At 43.7% G+C, this 14030-nt stretch overlaps 1 long non-coding RNA gene across 1 annotated transcript in view; it reads right to left on the reverse strand.

The window, feature by feature from the left end:
* Positions 1 to 10157, reverse strand: part of LOC307210166 — a 34036-nt gene extending 23879 nt beyond the window's left edge. The window contains exon 1 of the long non-coding RNA XR_013835894.1: positions 9673 to 10157. This is a non-coding gene — a long non-coding RNA (uncharacterized lncRNA). The remainder of the gene's footprint in view (positions 1 to 9672) is intronic.
* Positions 10158 to 14030: the final 3873 nt, after the last annotated feature.

A 14030-nucleotide genomic window follows, 5' to 3' on the forward strand; every position in this document is an offset into this window, starting at 1 on the left:
CCTGGGGAAGTTGAGGAAACTGCCTTCTTGGAGGTTGTCCTGTACAATTGGGACAGGCATCCATTTGGGGTGTTTTTGCATAAAAGATGATGCCTTAGGGTTTTGGGGTGGGTGGGGTGTATTGGATGAGATTACTCCATAGCCTTGTTCTGTGTACATGGTTCTGTGTACATGGTTCTGTGATTTTTTTATTGGAATTAGCAAACATTTGGTAGGGGCCACAAACATATTTGTACAAGATACATGACGTTTGCTTACATTGCCAAAAGGTAACCCAGACGTGTGGGGGAAACCAGCAAGTCTTAGTTTTCATGATCAAAGGCTCCCAGGGCTTTCATTCTTCCTTGGTTCACTGTCTTAGCTTCACATACGACAACCGATACTGTTATATTGAGAAAATTTCAGGTACCTTCCTTATGTGCCATCACATGTGCTAGATGCCTATATGACGTCTCCTGCAGTAGGAAGCCCAACTGATGCCGGCTGCCCATTGTGTGCAAACAGAGGTGTTTGTGCATATTTGGATACATAAGATAGTTTTGTGCACAGAAATGAGACCCACATAGGAATTTTTCCCATGTGCACCGTGGCCCCAAGTCACTTTTGGGTCACTGCGGAGAATTCTGAACTTGAAATAATCTCCTTTGCAGATGGTAATGTTTTTATAAAGAAGCAATGTCTTATGCAACCACGTATCTGGATGGATTCAAAGGCAAGGTGATGGCTTTCAGTTTTCCAAACGCTCATCCTATTTGGTCTCAGCTTCCACTATATCCCTTGATCAACAAAGTAGAAGTTGAAAGAAATTAAGGAGTTATCACTGCAGGCTATTTTGGGTATGGGATTGGTTCTAGGTGTGCTCAGTGTGCAGACACAACCGGGGTTAATTTTGTGCGATTCAGCCATTCTAGTAGGTTTAGGTTTTGTGGAGCGTCAAGTCATTGTAGTTCCAATGTATCTTTAATTTCAAAGTGCCTAACCCACTTTTAAAGGACCTAAATTTACTTAGGTGCTTTAGAATAGTTTTTTGAGCAATGTAGATGTCCTGTGATTTCTTGCGTCTGCTTTCTCCTGCTTGGGATTTCTTATTGCTGCTGATGAGAAAAAGAGATGAGCATGCCATTGTTCAAATACTGGCAAAATCTGAACAAGGAGGAGCACTTGGAACCCATGCAAGGAACGAGATCCTGTTATTGACACCAGCATATTTGGCCATGCATGGAACCAAACTTACAAGCATTGCATTTTAAGTGCACTGGGCATTCACATTATTCCCAGCTGCCCCCACTGGGTTGAATATCCTAGAAGTTTGTAAACCAGTAACGTCCCTTAATGATTACTCTTTGGAACTGTGAAGGAAAAACGGTAGCTCTGAGGCTTGTTCAGGTGCCCTGATTTTCCCTCTTGCTTGCTGAACCAAGGGATATTCGTTGCAATCTTCTATTTTCTCATGCCTCCCTACTTGCTGATTTCCTATTTTCAGATGTAGACCATAATATAGCATAACTCTTTCCTCCATTAAAACAAACAAAAACAAATCGCAACCCTTCCTTTCAGTCTCTTAATTATTTTAGGGCTCCTTTTCTCTGAATATTGCCACTGAGGTTCTTGGTCAAACACATCTTGTTGCCGTTACTTTTAATTGGAAAGGGAAGGGAAAGTTATCAATGAAGTAAGGTCACATTCTCACCATACATTTAAAGCACTTTGCTTTACCTGGAGAATCCTGAGAACTATAGTTTACCCCTCACACAGCTGTTGCTGCTGCTGCTGCTGCTATTACTAATATTAATTTCATTTGCCAGTTTCTTTTTACAGTAAGAAGTATCACAAATGATTTGACAAAAATAAAATACAGCATATAGAAGCAATATAAAACCAGAGGGAAATTTTGGAATACTAACAATGCAAGGTATATAAAGCATTCATCCAACCATAGATAAATAACGACCAAGTCCTATCCACTCCAATGAAAGATGGTAAAGGTAAAGGACCCCTGGACGGTTAAGTCTAGTCAAAGGCAACTGTGGGGTGTGGTGCTTATCTTGCTTTTCAGGCCAAGGGAGCCAGCGTTTGTCCACAGACAGCTTTCCTGGTCATGTGGACAGCATGACTAAACCACTTCTGGCGCAACGGGACACCGTGATGGAAGCCAGAGCGCATGGAAACGCCATTTACCTTCCCACCTCAGCGGTACCTATTTATCTACTCATGCTTTTGAACTGTTAGGTAGGCAGGAGCTGGGGTAGAGCAACGGGAGCTCACACCATTGCTCAGATTTGAACTGCTGACCTTACGATCAGCAAGCCCAAGAGGCTCGTTGGTTCAGACCACAGCGTGTGTGTCAGGCGTCAGAGCATGGGTAGGCAAACTCAGGTCCGGGGGCCGGATCTGACCCAATCGCCTTCTAAATCCGGCCCGTGGATGGTCCAGGAATCAGCATGTTTTTACATGAGTAGAATGTGTCCTTTTATTTAAAATGCAGCTCTGAGTTATTTGTATAGCCTGCCTGGTGTTTTTACATGAGTAGAATGTGCCCTTTTATTTCAAATGCATCTCTGGGTTATTTGTGGGGCATAGGAATTCGTTCATATTCCCCCCCCCAAAAAAATAAAATATATAGTCCGGCCAACCACCAGGTCTGAGGGATAGTGGAGTGGCCCCCTGCTGAAAAAGTTGGCTGACCCCTGCGTCAGGGGATCTGATCCCCCTGCGGTAGGCTGCCAGGAATGGATAAGACAAGGAAAGTTCTTAGCAATGCCTTTTGTTTAATATTCAGAGAGAGAGGCTTAGAAATGCAGCCTCTTGGAGTAATGGCATTGCTCCCAGTGAAACCCCACCCCTCCGTCTCTCCTACTTCCACATGAGTCATCGCTACGGGTGCTGGAAAGGACCTTTCACCTTTGAGCTCTCTGTTTTCCTACTTTCAATGCCCACCATATTCTGGGAGGGGGGGGGTCTGGAATGATTTCTAAAGACACTGAGTCCATCAGCTGTCTCTCCCCTGGTCCTTCTTCCTCTCTCATTATTTCCCAGCTTTCCCCCCTCATCTGTGTCAGTGTTTGTAAAAGAAAACGTTCTGACCTCCTTTTAACCCCTTTGCCTAGTCCTCAGACCTTAGTTGGCACAAAGAGTCCTTAAGAAAGAGTCATCTTAAAAGTCATCTTCTCCAACCACGACCGACAGCTTTATAGATATCAAACGCAACCAGCTTTCTACCATCCAACCGACCCACACCCAACACTAACATTGACCACTCTATATATACAGGTATAATTTGGTGAAAGGTTGCATGAGTCATTGTAGGCCGCTGACTCATGCTGACTTAGCATTAAAGAAACCGCGGCCAATTTTTAGCTGTGACAATCTGCCTCTGAGCTGTAACCTCCTTCAAACCCCGCTGCGGAGGAAGCCACTTGGGTGTTTGGGGAAGGGCGCACCACTGGGCCTTCGGTGTCTGCCTGCCTCCCCCCACTCAGCCGCCCTACAGCTGGGGGGGAGGCAGCGGGTGGACCGTTTGGGCAGCGTGGAGCCTCCGCGCACCCAAGCCACCGCATTTCTCCCAGGAGAGATGCGTGGCTCGGGCGCGATGCAGGTCCCGCGGTGAGTGCCGCCCGGCATTTTGTCGCCCCCTTCAGTGGTGACACCCGGGGCTGCCTGCACCCACTGTGCCTCCCCTTTCTCTGCCCCTGCTCAAACCCCTGTTGTAAATCTGAAGTGTCTCCATCTTCTCTGTAAGGGTCAGGCTGGGGAAGCGGTCTCCACCATTGTTCCTCTGCCCAGTCCCTAACACAGCGCCACCTGCATCCCTGCTGGAAGATGGACACCACCATACGAGGCAACATTAACTCGCTGAAAGCCGCGTAAACAGGAATGTATTAGCTTGGCACTTAAAACAGAAACGGTGTCAGGCACATCTCCCTAAGAGGTGCATTCCATAGATGGGGCCATCACTGAAAAGGCCATTTCTCATGTGTCCACTGTTCCCTTGGATGGGGCATATGGAAAAGAATCAGATGAAGAACTGAATGATCAGTTTCTCTGGAAAGATAGCACTGAGCATAGCCTTGTGAGCTGAGGTGAGGTGATCCTTGACTAACAAGAGTGCAAAGGCTTCATTCTAGACTCAAAGAATGCTTCCCTATCTCATGGCCAGACTCCTTGGTTTGTGGTGATATGAACTGGGGATAAGACTCTCATTGGATAAAACATTAAATTCGACCCTTTCATAAAAGGTAAAGGTAAAGGTACCCCTGCCCGTACGGGCCAGTCTTGACAGACTCTGGGGTTGTGCGCCCATCTCACTTAAGAGGCCAGGGGCCAGCGCTGTCCGGAGACACTTCCGGGTCACGTGGCCAGCGTGACATCGCTGCTCTGGCCATTGTCCAATTGCCATAAATCATTGGTTTTTATTGGGCACGGCTGTTTCCTGTGTCAGATGCTGAGATATGGGGCCAAATAGAGGGTGCAATTTGATCCCAATGCCAGTTTTGTTTAAAGGAGTTCTAGCACTCCTAATATTGCATGCTAGACAGTACTTATAATGAGCACAAATCATAGTTGCTCTAGTATCAGGTCATTCATAAAACAAATTCTCACAGCAATAGAATCCAGCTTAGTATGCTTCAAAGGATGTGCCAAATGTATCTTGCCCTCAAATTGGCTTAGTCATCCTTTATGTTTAGGATAATTATATAGGACTATTTGGTGTTTCCTTAGGATGAAAGAGAAAGATAGCTCATGATGCTAATGGAACCCACTGTGAGATACGGTCTTTTATAGCATCCTGTGCATTAAGGTCTTCCTGGAAGTAGAGGGAGTTTTTATTCTTAATGCCATCTCCCTTGCTTTTGGCTTAACCTTGACAGCCTTATTATCTTTATCCAGCAACTTAGAAAGATTGTAAAAAATGAATCTTACTACTTTACCCTTTGAACTAATGCTTCTCTTATATTTTGTGATCTTTTTGCTTTTCCGCTTCTGGTGCTTACTCCCATTGTTATTTAGGCATTTGTTAATTACTTTTGCCCTCCTAGTCTTCACAGGTAAGTCTGAGGGAATTGTTTCATCAGGCCCAAGGTGAGGAAGTCTCTGAACTTCTAAGAAAGTCCTTACTTGCAGTCAAAGGATGTGAGATCCAGCCTCTGCAGCTTTTGATTTTTTGCTGCTACACTTCTCTTGTGATACCCACTGTTCAACAGTGGGGGGGACCCACCAGTTAAAAATTATCTAAGCTAAAGCCCTTTGCACAGTCTTGTTAATTCTAATGTCTGATATCCCAAGGTCAAATTGGGAAAGTGCTAATTTTAAAGCTGCCAATTTGTCCAATAATTTCTTTTCAGTTAATCACCCTTGTAATAAACACAGTGCAGCAGAAGATCTAAATCTGGGCAAGAATATCTAAATCTGCAATCAGGCTTCCTATTGCCTTCAGAAGTTAAAAATTGCACTTGGTAAGTTGGGGATAAATTGCCCAAATCATGGGTGTAGTCATCAATTAAAACTGCTTGTTGATCCTGTGATACCAAAATGCCCTGCTCAATATTAGTTCCCTTCATTCCCTGCAAGAGTTTCAAGATGGGTGGGGCTGTCCCACTTTGCATGCTTCTTTCCTGCAGGGCTGAAGTGATTTGAAAGCTTGCTTTGAATCACAGTATTCTGAGCTAAAATCTTTTTCTTGTTACCACCATTCCTGAAGGATATATTGCAATATATCAAAATAATTTCATGAAACCTATTAGATAATATACGTAAAAAGTAAAGGTAAAGGGACCCCTGACCATTAGGTCCAGTCATGGCCGACTCGGGGGTTGTAGCGCTCATCTTGCTTTATTGGCCGAGGGAGCTGGCGTACAGCTTCCGGGTCATATGACCAGCATGACTAAGCCACTTCTGGCGAACCAGAGCAGCACACCGAAACGCCGTTTACCTTCCCGCCAGAGCGGTACCTATTTATCTACTTGCACTTTGATGTGCTTTCAAACTGCTAGGTTGGCAGGAGCTGGGACCGAGCAATGGGAGCTCACCCCATTGTGGGGATTCGAATCGCCGACCTTCTGATCGGCAAGTCCTAGGCTCTGTGGTTTAACCCACAGTGCCACCTGCGTCCCTAGATAATATACGTAACTCCCAACAAACGAGAGCAATCAATCAAAACCCAGGCTTGGAATATCCTTTTCTGAGCTCTCTTAGGTTACATTCGGACAGCACTTTATTCTGTTTTCCTGACGTTTCCTTAACTGATAATTTCCATGTTTTACGTGATCTTTTTGCATTGTGGGAAAGACAGTCCTGGAAATCTAGTGGAAGTTTAGCATTCCTTTCTGTGTTAATTGTTTTCAGGAAACACTGATAACCTGGAAGTTTTTGCACTGTAATCAACAGAAGTATAGTAGTATAGTGTCCAGATCAAGGGAAGTACGGTAATAGTACCACTCTATTCTGCCTCGGTCAGACCACACCTGGAATACTCTGTCCAGTTCTGGGTGCCACAATTTAAAAAGGTTATGGACAAGCTGGAATGTGGGCAGAGGAGGGTGAGCAAGATGATAAATGGTGGAAAACAAGATTTATGAGGATGGTTGAGGGAGTTTGATGTGCTTAGCTTGGAAAAGAGAAGAGATATGATAGCCATCTTCAAATATCTAAAAGGCTGTCACATGGAAGATGGAGCAAGCTTGTTTTCTCCTGCTCCGGAGAGTAGGACTCAATGGATCCAAGTAACAAGAAGGAGATTCTGACTAAACATCAGGAACAATTTTCTGACAGTATGCAATCTCCATTGTCTTTTGCTGGATCACTTCTTGCAAAATGCACATTTTCTGCCACTATTCTTGGTTGAGTTTTTGTTCCAGCACTTGAAGATCTTAAGACAGTGCCTTGACCTCAGCCCACTGATATTACAGGGATATAATTCAGTTCTGCCTCCCAGATTGCCATCTTGAAGTCCCTGCACTTTTTCCATTGGTGATTTAATGTGTGCTCTGGATTTCCAAGTAGATTGACAATGTGACTCACGGAAGAAAATGAAGCAAGAAAAAAACAATGATCTGCCCTCTCTGAATGAGGACTTGTGACATCAGCAATCTGGAAGTCGTTGACAGCCGATTTGGCAAAATCACTCTCTGTTAATAAATACACTTACTATAGGTAGTAAGCCTTTAAAAATCTGGGGCTATGCAGTTTCAATCATCACCAGCATCCTGTAAGCTGGGCCATAAAATCCCAGTTTTTTTTTTCTTGTAGGGAGGATTGCATTTCCTAATTAATATTTCAGCTGGACCTGGTCTGGGAACGGTTGGACAGATCTAAGCTGTAACATATGTTCTAGTGGCTTATACCCCCCCTATATGGGAACACAGGCAATAGACACTTTAAGGTGGGAAGAAACAATATCTGAAGTATATAAAATGACAGACAGATGTGTTTCTAAATTAAGGCAGGTTTATAGTCCCCAGTTCTTTCTCATCTCATCACCTTGGGTTTTTTCCTTCTTTCCATAGAGCATTCCATCTCATTTTCCTTCTAAAGAAGCTCCCTGGATTTATTGAGTTCTCAGTTTTGTCTAGCTATGACAAATTCATCAGAACTGCAGTTCTGGATGGACCTGGGAGCCCAGAAGTGGCAGGTTGCACATTGGAATCCTATGAACAAAAGGTTTTCCATATTTATCTCAATGCAGGTGGCATTTGCTGCAGGAAGTCTTGCACATCCACTTTCTCTCCAGCCATGACAAGTGCTAGGAAGGATTAGGGTGAAACAAGTCCACAGGTGAAACAAGCAAGCAGCAGCAATGACACAAACAACTGCTGCCACCCTTTAACCTTTTGCATATCACCCATTTTTAATGGGGCAATTCTTTATCTTGTTCTCATGCGACATCTTTGTGTGGAAGGTCACTAAGAATCCTGTTTGAAGATGAAGTGTTGAAATGCAAGAACAACGAAGAACCCTAAAGGAGCGGCTGCAATTAATCAAATCAATCAAGCTTTATTGGCATACAGAGAAAACAGGAATATATGAATCGAAACATACTGTAGAATTGGCATCACTGGAGTGTATTGAAAGGAGACTGGAGACTCCCAAAAGATGCAGTGCTTATTACTTGATGATCATTTGGAAACCACCGTTCCAGTGCATTTTGAGCCAGTATTCCTGCTTTTATTTAGCTATTCTAACAAAGCAATTTAACACTTGCCTGCTCATACGTTCCTCAACCATATTAAAAGACCTGGGCTTAAAAACCCTCTAATATACAACCCTCTAATATATAACTGCAATTGTTTGTGTATTTTAAACATGCATGTTGGCCCAAAGAGAATAATTTTTAGCATCACATAACAGAAAGACATAATTATATATAATTTTTTTTTAAAGCATGGCAAAATTTATGGCTCACAAATACTTCATAGAGTGATAATTTATCCTGAAACACATTCAGTATTACAACTGCCTTATATTTTCCAAGCTCATTTAAATCTGCATTCATGCATAATTACCTTTCACTATACCTTTGTTTTGCTTATTTTTTTAAAAAGAAACATCATCAACATCAAAATCACTGATCATGCTGCAACAGAAGTGACCACCATATATGACTGAGCAATGAAATCCAGACCTTGCCATCATGGTCATTTAACCCTTCATTTTTGATTGCGTAAGTACGATGCTGTGGTGTGGAGGTTAAGAGCCATAGACTCGTAATCTGGAGAACCGGGTTCGCGTCTCCGCTCCTCCACATGCAGCTGCTGGGTGACCTTGGGCCAGTCACACTTCTTTGAAGTCTCTCAGCCCCACTCACCTCACAGAGTGTTTGTTGTGGGGGAGGAAGGGAAAGGAGAATGTTAGCCGCTTTGAGACTCCTTTGGGTAGTGCTAAACCAGGATATCAATTCCAAACTCCTCCTCCTCCTCCTCCTCCTCCTCTTCTTCTTCTCTTCTGCAATGCAGGAATCTTATGCTCAACTTGGGCTTGAACCCACGACCCTGAGATTAAGTGTCTCATACATCCAGGGGACACTAGTAGTATGTTCATTTGTCTTGTTCCTGTGATCCTTCCACCTTCAGAAAAGGGGTGGAGGAGTGCAGTATACCTACAAATGTAGGTGTGTTTATCAGAGGGTGGAGCCTGTGGTCCTCCAGAAATTGTCGGATTCCCAACATCCATCAACCCAGGGCCGGCATGTTTAATGGTCCAGGGTGATGGGGGCTGCAACCCAGCAGCATTTGCAGGCCCACCATTTCTCCATCCCAGGTGTGTACCTAATGTATGCATAGTTCAGCGGCCAGAGCTGATTTGAAAGCCTTATCCTATTGCATTGCTCTCAGGTGCACTGCTGAACCAGGAATTCCAAGCATTCAGACTCGGAGTTGTCATTAATTAGTTAAACCCTCAGCAGAAATGAGGGAAATATGCTTCAAACAGTGTCCAGTATGGGCGTATAGCCACGACGTAGCTGTGGGTTTGTGTGGATACTTCCCATAAAGCAAGGGGAAACATCAGCACTTTGTGTTGCCTTTGCGGTTTGAGTCGAGACAACCCAGTTTAAACAGGAATTTATGCTATCACAACGAAGTTCTGAACTCAGATTGAGTGTGCACCATCGAGATCTGCTTCCAAGAAAGGTATTAGATTCATTTTTTAGATTCAGCAAGAGCAAACATGAGGGCTTACCAAGTTCTGCAAGCATTTGGATGCATTCTGGGAATGGAGTGGAGAGATGACCTAACCTGGGGAGAAAACAGCAAAGACCTGACGAAGAGAGCACAACAGAAGTTATATTTTCTAAGAATCCTCCGGAAAAACAATCTCTCCAAGGACCTGTTGATGGCATTTTACCATTGTACGGTGGAGAATGTATTAATGTATGATCTGTGTGTGTGGTTTGGGAGCTGCACGGTCAGGGGAAAAACAATGCTGTCCAGGGTTGTAAAGACTGTGGAGAGAATAATTGGGTGCACTCTTCCCACCTTAGATCAAATCTATGCTGTCAGGTGCCATAAGAAAGCCTCAGAGATAGCGCAGGATATTATGCACCCTGGAAATGATCTCTTTCAGCTTCTGCCTTCTGGAAGAAGGTATAGGGTTATAAAGACCAGGACTAGCTGCCTGAGAAACAGTTTCTATGCAAATGCAATTCTGGTTCTAAACGCAGCAAAAGGAGTCTCTATACAGTGGTACCTTAGGTTACATACGCTTCTGTCAGGGGCTCAGGAGCAGAGGCACAGGGAAGAGAGGAGATGGAGAGCGAAGGGGAAGAATCCGAGGGGAGCATAGGAGAAGAGGACAGTGGACCGAGGGATTCCATGAGCCTATCCAGCGAATCGGAAGATTCACAGAAGGGGGCGCCAGTGGCCAGGGGTAGGGGGTTCCCAAGGGGAACGCCCCAGGAGCAAGGGGGCAGCAGGGACTCCCAGAGCAGTAGCTGGAAATCAGGACCAGCTTCCCCACCAGAGCAGAGTGGGGGGGAAGAGTCCCAAGGATCGGGGCCAGTGCATTCCCCACCAGGGAGAGAAGATAAGGCAGGGCTGACCACACCTCCATCGGAGAGTCAGACAATGGAGGGGAGGTCAGATCCGGCCAGTATCCTGGAAGAGGGAAGCAGTGACAGAAGTAGTGTAACGATCAGGAGGAAGGTCACTGGGTTGGCGCGAGAGGCAAGTTCAAATGTACAGGAGCGCGGGACAGCAGAGAATGAGGATTGGGAACCGGGTCCTAAAGCCCGCCGGAGGGAGGGGGAGGAGCTAAGCGACTCAGCGTCGGAAGAGTCCAGAAAGGGCAATGCCCCAGCGGGCAGGAGGACCCAGAGGAAGAGAGAGCAGCGTAAAAGGTGGAGCAGGGCTAGGATCTTAAACTGGTGTCATAGGGGAGGAGACTCAGACGGGACTTCGCCGATCTAGGGTTTAAGACGTAGGGCTGCACGCTGTGGCTTTGAAATGGAAACTGAACTTCAATAAAGACTTTTGTACATTACTACAGCCTAGCGTTGGTCCTCTGTGAGCTGGGACCTAGAGGCAGCTCTGACAGCTTCAGGTTACATACGTTTCAGGTTACAGACTCCGCTAACCCAGAAATACTAGCTTGGGTTAAGAACTTTGCTTCAGGATGAGAACAGAAATTGCAGCGCAGCGGCAGCAGGAGGCCCCATTAGCTAAAGTGGTGCTTCAGGTTAAGAACAGTTTCAGGTTAAGAAAGATCAGAACAGACCTCTGGAACGAATTAAGTACTTAACCTGAGGTACCACTGTAGTATATTGTATTTTAAAATGGGGTTCACCTGGGAGAGACCATTGAACTTTTTGGGAGCCCATAGAGACTCAGTTTGGCCATCAGTCATACTACTACTTTTTATTTATCACCCACTCCTCTGATTATATATCAGGCAAGATACCTAGCTGAAAAGTAATCGTAACACCAGTGCTACACAAAGAATGACTTTGTTTTACTCCAGTTTTGTGAAGGGATGCTAGATAGTCAATTTTAGAATCCAATAACTATATACACTGAGGCAGGGATGTGCTTTTTAATTACATAAAAACATTCTTGCATCCAGTTTCTATGTAGAAAAAAGCCATACAGTTCAATCTGCTTAAAGGGAGCCAAGTTGAAGTTGTGTGCATGTGATTCGATAGCATTGAATTAAGGTCAATAAGTTCTGCAGCGCTCTGGAGTCTACCACTGGAAATATATACTTGGTCTGACTTCGGCTTCTGAAAATCCATCAGACGTTGCCCACATGATTTGAAGTGGGTCAGATGAGGATGAAGTGTTGATGAAGACCAGATTGGGAGCTCCTTTCTGATCCACACCTGGCCCGTAAGTTAAGGCCCCAACCTGGAGTTATGCCAGTGATTTCCTTGAGCACTAAGGGTACCCCTGGCAGTGGATAGTCCACAATAGTGTGATTGATGCCTCTGAAATGTGTCATGTCAAATGTGTTTGGAAGGGTAATGAAACCTGTGCCCAGATTTACCAAACCAATGTGTTCATTCCCATCCTTCCCAGTTGTGGGCAAAATGGAAGGATACTTAATTCTGCTCCTGAACAAAATTGTCTTAAACTGGAATCATGACATATACCACAACCTTGGCATGAGGGTAAGTTGCAGATCAATCACAATTAAGTGTTGTTATATGAAACATTCAGATTTGAATGAATTATCCTGAATTATCACTTATCTAACCAGATGTGCCACTGATTATTAGAAAAGATTTTTGGGTAACTTAAAAACAAAACAAAAAACCCTGTAAATTCACCTTAAAAATAAAGTGTTTGATTTATGCTGAATTTAAAATCCCTTGCTCTTATGTGTGTGTTTTTGTGGGGATGGGGGATGCTCCTGTCTAATAAATATAGTCTGTCGACTTAATGAAAGGAACTGGACATTGAACATGATCCCTTACAAAATGAAAGTGTAATGAAGTCATGATGAGCAGCAAAGAGGTGGTATTTAACTGAGTCCTATTTAGAACAGACCCATTAAAGTTAATGAACCCAAGTTAGTAATGCCTGTTAACATCACTGGGTTTATTCTGAGTAGGACTAGGATTGAAAAACACCCAGACACTATTACACAACATTTCTACTATAACTTCAAGCTAATTATTACCTCCCTATCACTACCACTTCCAGGCTAACATTATAGCATCAAATCTGGTTTGGGAGAATTTGCTGACTGACCACAGGCTGAAATGTAGCAGACAGATGGCTGGAGTGGCACTGTTCGCTCATTTTCAAGGTGGACGTGCATTTCTCGTTAGTGGAATGACTTGTTAATTTCATGTTCATGGGGTGGTCTTTGAAGATGGTGCAGAATCCTCTGAACTCTCAGGTGTCGGGAAGCAAGAATCTGCCATGGATTGTTTTATAAAGAAGACCATTCAATGCACCCAAAGTAGCTTGTGTAAAGTAGACAAATGGTCTTTGTTTCAGGAAAAGAAAAGACATTCATCAAATTGTCAGCTCTTGAAATATGTCTAGTTAGTTGTTTTTAGCAAAAAACGAACAACCACGTTTCTATAAAATCCTTTATGCCTTAACTATTATGTGCACTCCTTGAGAAGAAATATCTCTCAGAGGATTCATTACTAAAGCATTTCAGATAATGATTATTTCAGGTTTTTATCACTCTGATTCTCTGCTGAGTTGAAGGCCAAGTTATCCTGACAAAGATCAGATGGAAAATCTGGATGTCTTCAACTGGAGGGATCAAGTCCAAGTGTCTGAGATGCTGTGTATTTCTCTCATATATGTACATCACCATTATTGTAAATTGGCAGTGCCATCTGTATGGGTTTTGTTTCCCCCTAGACATTTGTGTTTGGTGTTAGAAATTTGAGTTTCCAGCATTTGTCAGTCGGTGGTGGTGGTAATTATATTTTATTATATCGTTGAAGCTTCTAGATGATTTACAATGTAGGGCTAAGAAATAAAAAAATTAATACGTAAATTTTAAATACATAAATGCAATAATTTCTATAAAAATATCAGCAACCCATATCTAGAAGTAAGAAAAAGCTTCCCCATACTTTGTTAAATGTTGCTACATGAAAGTAAGAAGATCTGTCCTTCTGTACAGCAGACAGGGAGAGGTTGTCTCACTTTCAGATACCTCCCATTGTTCTGAAATTCTCTCTTAGGTCAGCATGGAATATATGTATAACAGAGGCTGAGAATCCAGAGAAGCATGTGACTAATTTGGTACACCCAAGGGGCTTTCCAATCCACCATCATGCCATATGACAAACCACTTTTGCACTGAATGCCAGGGACTTAGATACAAATATGCAAACAGTTGTTTGAGGACAGTCTACCAGCCTATCTGTTTGCTAGGGGTGACCTGGAACTTGGATTTAAGATTGCAGACAAGGAATGGAAAGCTGAGTAACAGCTGGAGGCACGTATACACAGTGGCATAGCGGTCAGTTGCTTTCTGGTCTAAACTTGTTTTGATGTGCTTCTTGCAAAATGGTCCTTTTGTGTTGGGAAGTCAACTAATCAGGGCTCAAGCTAATGGTGGGATAAGAGTCACTG

Source organism: Podarcis cretensis (genome assembly GCF_951804945.1).
Source record: "Podarcis cretensis genome assembly, chromosome: 2".
Classification (NCBI taxonomy): Eukaryota; Metazoa; Chordata; class Lepidosauria; order Squamata; family Lacertidae; genus Podarcis; species Podarcis cretensis.